At 36.9% G+C, this 11,002-nt stretch overlaps 1 long non-coding RNA gene across 1 annotated transcript in view; it reads left to right on the top strand.

The window, feature by feature from the left end:
* The first annotated feature begins 8,360 nt into the window (after positions 1-8,360).
* The window catches only part of LOC119470753, a 6,679-nt gene continuing 4,037 nt past the window's right edge, over positions 8,361-11,002 (top strand). Inside the window, exons 1-2 of the long non-coding RNA XR_005199724.1 lie at positions 8,361-8,520; positions 10,624-10,628. This is a non-coding gene — a long non-coding RNA (uncharacterized LOC119470753). The remainder of the gene's footprint in view (positions 8,521-10,623; positions 10,629-11,002) is intronic.

The raw sequence follows: 11,002 nt of genomic DNA, 5'->3' as shown, positions 1-11,002 counted from the left end.
TGATGTACTTTTACTATTAATCAAGTTTAAATGCTTTACTTGAATTAATCTCATATAAACTATACAACAATCTATGGAATTAGCTAAAGAAATTAAATTTACCTTTTTTTATTATTAATATTGTTGTCTTATAAATTTAATTTTGTCAATTTTATTTATTTCATTTAGTATTTTTCTGAAAAACTAATATAATATTTGGTTGTATAGTCTTCTGCTGTGTTTTTCTCTGTTTTTTAAATTCTACTTTTGTTCAATGTCTTTTTCTTCTATTTCATCTTAATATGCTGTTCTTATCCCTTTTTGGCTTAAAAGATTAGCAACTTGTTTTCTAATGTCTTAATTTAAGATTACATGCTTTTCTTATACATATTGCTTTGGTTGCATTCTAAAGTTTTTGTACAAAATGCACTTACTATTTTAATGATGTAAATTTTTTATAATTTTCATTATATTTTGGTGGCTATGTATTTAGAGGTGTATGTGACATTTTTCTCTTCATATCTAAACTTTTTTTTCTAATTGATTTTTACTGGATTAGCATTTTTGTCACAGCAGTTAGTTCATAATAATATTGATTTTTTTAGTTTGTCTTGAGACTTGCTTTTAGGCCGACTACTAGGCTCTAATACATGACAAATTTTGCAAAGGTTCTATGTGCACTTGAAAAGTGTTTGTATAGATGATAATGTTCATGAGAAAGAGCTTTGTTTTATTCACAACCATAAAGTGCCTGGCATACACAAGTTTTTTAAAATATACCTAAGTCTAATAAATTCACTAATTGCTGCATATGTAAATTCACTATGATATATCTAAAAAGTATAAATTTCATCAATACTTTTTCTTTCTGCCCCAAAAATATAAACACCAAAGGCTTTACTTTTATTTTCCTGCTTTCATTTTATAGTTGCCTAGTACTTTAGTGCAACTTTATTTTTACTTTATATTTTTATTTATGTGTATATTTAACTTTCACTCATATTGAAACCCAAGGCTCCAATTTTTATTTTATGCCTATTTGATTCTCATCAGAAAATTGTTCATAAATGTAAGTCAATATATAACTGCAGGGTGAGATTTATTTTGTTTTCACTATATAGTTTGTAGATTTATTTCATGACTATATGTGAATAAATCAAGTTTATAAGCTAAATTTATGGACTTTTATTTTCATCCATTTTAAATCAACTTTTATTTTTCTTAGAGTAATCCATGCAGATGCTTTAAAAAGTTAAATACACATAAGCTTATAAAAAGTGTAATTGTTCCTCTCACTCTCCTACGCTCACTTTTGGAAATTCTCCATTTCTTCTTTTATTTACCTTTAACATTGTGAGTGTATTCACACACACACACACACACACACACACACACTCATCTTTTAAATATTTAAATGTATTAACACAGTACTATAATATGAAAGGTAAAAATCTTTTACCTTTCTTATACTTTCACTCCTCTTCTTTATCCTTTTTAATATGATTAAACGATAATTATTAAATAGATATTGTGTTTAAGTATTATGGCTATAAATATTTTTGCTGATAAACCAATTTCCCTTTTTTGAATGTCATTGATTCAGCATTAATAACATTTAACTTTCTTATACCTCTTGACAAATACCTTTATATTTTCCAATGGTTCTGTAAAACACTTTTAATGCTATATTTTAATGCCATATGGTTTCAAAGTTATTAGATAAGATAGTTGCTCGGCTAAGAAAAAAACTCCTCAATTACTCAATTTACCTGCTACAAAAGTGACCTTTTGTACCTTTATAATTAAAAGATATTTTGGCTGGGGATTTGGATTCTAGATTGAAAAATACTTTTCTATCCAAATTGTTCATATACACCTATATTATCTTTAATTAGATGAATCATTGCATTAAGAATTCAAACACGGGAAAGTGTGGTGGCTCATACCTGTAATTCCAGCACTTTGGGAAGCCAAGGTGGGTGGATCACTTGAGATCAGGGGTCCAAGACCAGCCTGGCCAACGTGGTAAAACACTGTCTCTATCAAAAAATGCAAAAATTAGCCAGGCATGGTGGCACATGCGTGTAATCTCAGCTACTCAGGAGGCTGAGGTGAGAGAATTGCTTGAACCCAGGAGACAGAGGTTACAGTGAGCAGAGATCTTACCTTTGCACTCCAGCCTGGGTGAAAAAGTGAGACCCTGTCTTCAAAAAAATATAGACATCATTCTTATTTTGGTGGGGGAGCAGTCCTATGAATCTATAAAATATTCTTCTGCTAATACAGATTTGTATTTTCTTTTATTCTTAATCATCTTCGGTAAGTCAATGGAGGTGAAGAGGTTATAGAAACATTTTGGTTAACTAAAATGGAAATAAACACTGAGATAAACAACAGGGTAGAAAAAATATCACTTTTAATTACTGACAAAGTAGAACTAGGAAATTGTGGCTTAGGTGTATGTGTGGCAACAATCAGCTTCATAATATTAGACTTAATAATTAAACATATCTACATGCCTGGTCATAGACTGTGCTGGAAAATTGATGCAGCCACACACATCCATACTTGACAACTTTTTAACATAGGGGAGCAGATCAAAAGACAGAACTCTTGGTGACAGCTAATTCCCACAGAAAAAGGGAAAAGGAAGAGGTGATACCATTGATGCCTAGATACTTCTCCCAATTATATGTTCAGAATTTACTCTCCTTCCCTGAAAAGAGCAGTAATGAGGAGGAAGAGAAAAGCCTGAACGTCACATTAAATTTTGGCCTTCACTATGTGTATCAGCTTCCTAGGGCTGCTGCAACACATTATCACAAAAATGGTGGTTTAAAACAAGAGAAATCTATTTTCTCACAGTTCTGGAGGCCAGAAGTCTGAAGTTGATGTGTTGGTAGGGCTACATTCTCTCTGGTAGGGTTTGAAGATGTCCTCCAAAGTTCATGTCTTACAAACATGATCCCCAATGTAACAGGATTAAGAAGTGAGACATTTAAGAAATGATAAGAGCAAAGGTTTCTGCTGTCATTAACAGAGTAATATTCTCATCACAGAATGAGGTTATCACACGAAAGGACAACTTTGTAATCCCTTCCCCCTTCTCCTTGTCTTTTTCTTCCTCTCACTTTCTTAATTTCTCTCTCTCTGGCCATTCTGCCTTCCACCATAGGAGACACAGCAAGAAGGTTCTTACAGGATGCCAGTATCCCAATCTTAAGAATTCTCAGCCTCCAGAATCATGAGCCAATAAATTTTTGTTCATTATAAGTTTTCCAGTCTTAGGTATTATTCTAGGTTGGATGCAGTGGCTCACGTCTGTAATCCCAGCACTTTGGTGAGCCAAGACAGACAGATCACTTGAGGTCAGGAGTTCAAAACCAACCTGGCCAATATGGTGAAATCCCATCTTTAATAAAAATACAAAAATTAGCTGAGTATGGTGACTCATAACTGTAATCCCAGCTACTCAGGAAGCTGAGGCAGGAGAATCACTTGAACCCAGAAGACAAAAGTTGCAATGAACCAAGATCCATTGCACTCCCACCTGGGTGACAGAGCAAGACTCCATCTAAAAAAAAAATAAGAAAAGCAAAGAAATTTTCTAGGAAGAAATTCAAGCCTGCTGCAGAAATTTTCATAAGAAACAAGGAGCCAAATGTTAATTACCAAGACAAAGGGGAAAAAGTCTCCAGGTCATATCAGAGACTTTTGTGGCAGTCCCTCCCATCACAGGCCCAGAGGCGTAGGAGGAAAAATTCATTTCATGGGCCAGGGCCAGGGCCACTCTGCTGTGTGCAGACCAGGGACTTCGTGCCTTTTGTCCCAATTGCTCTAGCCATTGCTAAAAGGTATCAAGGTACAGTTCACACTGAGGCTTAAGAAGGTCCAAGCCTCAAGTCTTGGCAGCTTCCACATGGTATTGAGCCTGCAGGTGCACATAAGTCAAGAATCAAGGTTTGGGAACCTCTATGTAGATTTCAGAGGATATATGGATGCTCAGACAGAAGTTTGCTACAGGGGTTGGTCCCTCATGGAGAACCTCTGCTAGGGCACTGTGGAAGGGAAATGTGGGATTGGATTCCTCACACAGAATCCCCATGGGACATTGCCTAATGGAGCTGTGATAAGAGGGGTACCATCTTCCAGACCCCAGAATAATAGATCCACCAACAGCTTGCCCTGTGCACCTGAAAAAGCCACAGACACTTAACGTCAGCAATGAAAGCACCTGGGAGAGAAGCTGTACCCTTCAAAGTCACACGGCAGAGCTGCCCAGGGCCATGGGAGAACCACCTCTTGCAACAGTGTGCCCTGGATGTGAGACGTAGAGTCAAAGGAGATTATTTTGGAACTTTAAAGTTTAATGGCTGCTTTTTCGGATTTCAGACTTGCATGAGGCCTGTTGCCCCTTCACTTTGGCCAATTTCTCTCAGTTGGAATGGGTGTATTTACCCAAATGCCTGTATATCCATTGTATTTAGGAAGTAACTAACTTGGTTTTGATTTTATAGGCTCATAGGCAAAAGGGTCTTGCCTTCTCTCAGATGAGGCTTTGGACTTGGACTTTTGAGTTAATGCTAGTGTGAGTTAACACTTTGGGAGACTGTTCAAAGGACATTATTGTGTTTTGAATTGTGAGGATATGAGATTTGTGAGGGGCCAGGGGCAGAATAATATGGTTTCGGTGTGTACCCACCCACATCTCATCTTGAACTGTAGTTCCCATAAGCCCCATGTGTTGTGGAAGGGACACGGTGGAGGGTAATTGAATTATGGGGGTGGTTACCTCCATGCTGTTCTCATGATAGTAAGTGAGTCCTCACAAGAGTTGATTTTTATAAAAGGTGCTTATGTTTTATAATGGGCGCATTCCCCACTTTGCTCTGCATTTCCCCTTGCTGCTGCCATGTGACGAAGGACATGTTTGTTTCCCCTTTCAACACAATTGTAACTTTTCTAATGCCTTCCAATCCATGCTAGACTGTGAGTCAATTAAAGCATTTTCCTTTATAAATTACCCAGCTTCCAGTATGTCTGACCTGACCAGTATGTCTGCCAGCCTCTTACAGAGTTTCTGCCTAGCCACATCTGCTTGCAGCACAGACTCAGATGGTCAGATAGGGTACATCTCAGCAGACACTGCCAGCAGCCCACATCTTACCATCAAAGAACTTTTACAAAGGGGCCTCTGCCAGTGTCCACCTACCCACAGCCTCCTTTTATTACTTTGCTGGCAGGCACGCATGCTGCAGATACCACCGTGCCACTGCCCCACCACCAACCCACCACTGCCAGCAAGAACACACACATGAGGACCCAGCGGTCTTTGGTGCCACAGTTACATGTGAGCGACTGTTGACCTTAATATCACTGGCCCAGTGAAGCAAGTTTTCTGGCACTCCCCATCAGGGTGTTGTTGCCAGTGGACCAGGAACAACTTAGGCCTTCCAGTATAGCAGCTGCTTAACCTTAAAGGGACAGAGAACAAACCTGTGAACCTGGTCCCAGCCACCCAGGGATAGAGTATATAGCCCAGAAGTGCTAAGCTGAGCCTTGACCCCTGAAGTCATCCAGAAAATAAGCCAGTCAACTAAATCTAACTTATACCACAGCCAAACACTCAAGAGCATTAAAAAATACAAAAGCAAAAAGTCCTATCCAAAGGATAGCAACTTCAAAGATTAATGGAACAACAACCTACACAGAATAAGAAAGAAATAGCATAAACACTCTGGCAACTCTAAAAGCCAGAGTGTCTTCTTACCTCCAAATGACGGCACTAGATACTCAACAATGACTCTTAATCAGGCCGAAATGTCTGAAATCACAGTTATAGAATTCAAAATCTTGATGCTAATGAAGATCATTGAGATTCAGAGAAAGTTGAAACCCAATCCAATGAATCTAAGGAATTCTAAGGAATCCATGAAAATGATTCAAGAGCTGAAAGACAAACTAGGCATTTTAAGAAAATGAATCAAGAAGATTTGATACAGTTGAAAAACTCACTACCAGAAACAATCAGAAGTATTAACAGCAGAACAGACAAAGCTGAGGAAAGAATCTCAGAGCTTGAAGACTGGTTTTTCAAATAAACTCAGAACAATAATAGATAAAGAATTTTAAAAATTAAACAAAAGCTCACAGAAATACAAAATTATGTCAAGAGACCACACCTATGACTTACTGGCATCTGTGAAAGAGAGGGAGAGACAGGAAGCAACCTGGAAAACATGCTTGAGGTTGTTGTCCACTCAACCTCACTAGAGAGGCTGAGATTCAAATTCAAGAAATGCAGAGAACTCCTGTGAGACACTAGAAAAGATGACAATCCCAAATCATAGCCATCTGGTTTTCTGAGGTTAATGTGAAAATTTATACAAAGGGAACTCCATAAGACTGACTGACAGCAGAGCTTTCAGCAGCCAAACTCTACAAGCCACAAAAGACTGGGGGCATATAAATAAAGCATACTTAAATAAAGAAATTCCAAGAATTTTATACGTAGCCAAACTAAGCTTTATAAACAAAGAAGAAATAAAATCCATTTTAGACAAGCCATTGCTAAAGGAATTTGTTACCACCACACCTGTTTTACAAGAGGACCATAAGGGAGTGTAAAACATGAAAGTGAAAGACAGTTATTGGATACCACAAAAACACACTTAAATATGTAAATTATTGACACGTTAAAGCAACTGCATTATTAAGTCTAGATAATAATTGGCAAACAATATAATGACAGGATCAAATTCATATCTGTCTACCTATCTACCTACCTATCTTTCTATCTATATATAAATCCATCTATTGAGACAGGGTCTCACTGTCACACAGGCTGGAGTGCAGCAATTTTGGCTCACTGTAACCTCTACCTCCTGGGTTCAAAAGATTCTCACGCTTCAGCCTTATGAATAGCTGGGATCATAAATGTGTGCCACCATGCCTGGCTAAATTTTGTATTTTTTGTAAAGGTGGGGTTTTGCCATATTGGTCAGGCTGGTCTTGAACTCCTGGCCTGAAGTGATTCAACTACATTGGCTCGTAAAGTACTAGGATTACAGGCATGAGCCATCACTTCCAGCCTCACACAAATCAATATTAATCTTGAATGTAAACAGGATAAATGCCCTCACATAAAAGGCTCAAAGTGGCAAGTTGGATAAAGATGCAAGATCCAGTTTTAGGCTGTCTTTAAGGGACCCATCACACATGCAATGATGTGCTATGGGCTCAAAGTAAAGGGATGAAGAAAGATCTATGAAGCAAATAGAAAACAAAAAGAGCAGGGATTGCTATTCTCATTTCAGACAAAACAGACCTTAAAGCAACAATAATCAAAAAAGGACAAAGAAGGGCATTATATAATGATAAAGGGTTCAATAAGAAAATCTATATTGACCCATCACTAGAGCAGCCAGATTTATAAATCAAGTTCCTAGAGACTTAAAAATAAATTTAGATAATCACACAATAATAGTGGGAGACATCAATACCCCCCTAACTGCATTAGACAGATTATTGAGCTAGGAAACTAAAATGATATTCAAGAACTGAACTTGACACATGGTCAAGTGGACCAAACAGACATCTGTAGAATGCACCACCCAATAAGAACAGAATATACATTCTTCTCATCTGCATATGGCACATACTTCAATATTAACTACACACTCAACCATAAAGCAATTCTGACCAACATCCCTGATGAACATTGATGCAAAAACCCTCAACAAAATACTAGCAAATCAAATTGAGCAACACATCAAAAAGCTAATTCACCTGACTGATGTGGTTTGGCTATATCTCCACCCATATCTTATCTTAAATTGTAGCTTCCATAATCCCCACATGTCATGGGAGTGACCCAGTTTGAGGTAATTGATTCATGGGGGGGTGTTTTTCCCATTCTGTTCTCATGATAGTAAGTCTCATGAGATCATATAGTTTTATAAAAGGCAGTTCTCCTGCACACACTCTTTCTTGCCTCTGTGTAAGACAGGCCTTTGCCCCTCCTTCACATTCTACCACAATTGTGAGGCCTCCCCAGCCACATGGAACTGTGAATCCATTAAACTTCTTTTTCTTTATAAATTATACAGTCTCAGGTATGTCTTTATTAGCAGTATGAGAACAGACTAATACAATGATCATGTAAGCTTTATTCCTGGAATGCATGGTTGGTCTAACATACACAGATCAACAAATGTGATTCATGACATAAACACAATTAAAAAGAAAACACATAATTATCTCAACAGATACAGAAAAGTATTTCAATAAAATTCAACATTCTCTCATGTTGAAAACCCTCAAGAAACATGGCATAGGAGAAACATTGCCAAAATAAGAGCCATCTGTGAAAAACTCACATCCAACATCATACTGAACAAACAAAAGCTGAAAGCATTTCCCTTGAGAACCAGAACAAGACAAGGATGCCCACACTCACCATTCCTATTCAACATTGTTCTGGAAGTCCTTGCCAAAGCAATCAAACAAGAGAAAGAAACAAAAGGCATCCAAATAGAAAGAGTTAGTTAAGCTGTCTCTCTTTGCAGATGTGATTCTACACCTAGAGAACACCACAGTCTCTGCTCAAAGGCTCCTAGATCTGATAAACTTCGGCAAATTTCAGCACACTAAATCAATGTACAAAAATTAGTATTATTTCTACATACCAATATCATCCAAGCTAAGACTCAAATAAAAAATGCAATTGCATTCACAATAGCCACACACACACACACACACACACACACACACACACCCCATAGGAATTCAGCTAACTAGGGAGTTAAAAGGTATTTACAACAAGAATTACAAAACACAGGTGAAAGAAATCACAGATGACACAAACAAATGGAAAAAACATTCCATATTCTTGTTTAGAAAGAATCAATATTATTAAAATGCCCATACTGGCCAAAGCAATTTACAGTTTGGATGGTGTTTCTATCAAACTACCAATAAAGTCTTTCCCAGTTAGAGAAACCTATTCTATAATTCATATGGAACCAAAAAGCAGATGGATAGCCAAAGCAATCCTAAGCAAAAAGAACAAATCCAGAGGCATCACATTATTTGACATCAAACTACACTACAAGGCTATGATAACAAAAACCACATGATACTGGTACAAATGCAGAAACATAGACCAATAAAACAGATTAGAGAACCCAAAAATAAAGCTACACATTTACAACCATTTGATCTTCAACAAAGTCAACAATAATAAGTAATGGTGAAAGAAATCTTTGTTCAATAAAGGGTGCTGGGATAACTGGCTAGTCATATGCAGAAGATTGAAACTGGACCCTTACCTTTCACCATAGAAAAAAATCAACTTACAATGAATTAAAGACTTAAATGTAAGACCTAAAATTACAAAATCCCTGGAAGAAAATCTAGAAAATACCATTCTGAACCTAGGCGCAGGCAAAGATTACATGATGAAAACTCCAAAAGCAATTTCAACAAAAACAAAAATTCCTAAGTGTCACCTAATTAAACAAAGGAGCTTCTCCATAGCAAAACAAACTATCAACTGAGTAAACAGACAGCCTACAGAATGGGAGAAGATATTCATGAACTATACATTCAACAGAGGTCTAATATCCAAAATCTGTAAGGAAATTAAACAATCAACAAGCAGAAAACAAACAACTCCATTACAAAATGCACAAAGGATATGAACAAATGCTTCTCAAAAGAAGACGTACATATGCCCAGCAAGGATAGAAAAAAGTGCTCAATGTCACTAATCATTAGAAAAATGCAAATCAAAAGCACAATGAGATACCATCTCACACCAGTCAGAATGACTGTTATTAAAAAGTCAAAAAATAACAGATGCTGGCGAGGTTGTGGAGAAAGGGAATGCTGATACACTGCTGGTGGGAATGCAAATTAGTTCAGCCATTGTGGAAAGCAGTTTGGAGATTTCTCAAAGAATTTAAAACATAACTACCATTTAACCCAACTATCCCATTACTGGATATGTATCCAAAGGAATATAAATAATTCTACCGTAAGGACACATGTACTCATATATTCATTGAAGTACTATTCACAATAGAAAAACCATGGAATCAATCTAGATGCCCATCAGTGATGGCCTGGATAAAGAAAATGCCGTGTATATATGCCATGGAATACTATGTAGCCATTAAAAAAGAATGAAATCATGTCTTTGCAGCAACATGGATGGAGCTGGAGGCATTTATTCTAAGCAAATTACCACAGAAACAGGAAAACGAACACCACATGTTCTCACTTATAAGTGACAGCTAAACATTGAGTACATAGAGACACAAAGAAAAAAACAAGAGACACTGGGGCGTACTTGAGGGTGGGGCATCAGACAAGATTGAAGATCAAAAAACTACCTGTCAGGTACTATGTTCACTACTGAGGCAACAAAATAATTTGTACGCCAAACTCCAATGACACACAATTCACCCATGTAATAAACCTGCACATGTACCCTCGAACTTAAAATAAAAATTGAAAGGGAAAAAAATACAAGGAGGTGGTAAGTCATAGTTCCAGAGGGGCATGGGTCAAAATCAGAGGTTATTCATGCAGATGCAAGAACCACAGATTTATCTATCTATTAATGAAACTTATGCCTAAAAGAAGGAGTACAAAGGCTTGATTTCACAATTCTTGTCAACATAAATGGAATATGTTACTGAACTTTCAGTTTTCTACAAGGGTAAAATGAAAGTTGTTTAAGTCAGTTTAACACCCAGCGTTCATCTTTTTTGCAAGAATCTTTCCAATAACTTAAAATCTCTCTTGTATCTCTTTAAAAATTCATCCCTTGTCTATGAACCCACTATCCATTTTTCTGTGTCTGTATGTAAGTGATAATAGAGAAATCTGCTTAACATTGCAACTTATTAGTTGTATTCCTAGGTATTTTATTTTCTTTGTGGCAATTGTGAATGGAAGTTTGTTCTTGATTTGGCTCTCTTTAAGTCCGTTATTTGTGTACAGGAATGCATGTGATTTT

The sequence above is a fragment of the Cebus imitator genome, unplaced genomic scaffold (assembly GCF_001604975.1).
Source record: "Cebus imitator isolate Cc_AM_T3 unplaced genomic scaffold, Cebus_imitator-1.0 Scaffold39, whole genome shotgun sequence".
Taxonomy (NCBI): domain Eukaryota; kingdom Metazoa; phylum Chordata; class Mammalia; order Primates; family Cebidae; genus Cebus; species Cebus imitator.
The sequence above is the reverse complement of the archived record's forward strand: the minus strand, read 5'-3'. Positions and strand labels throughout refer to the sequence as shown.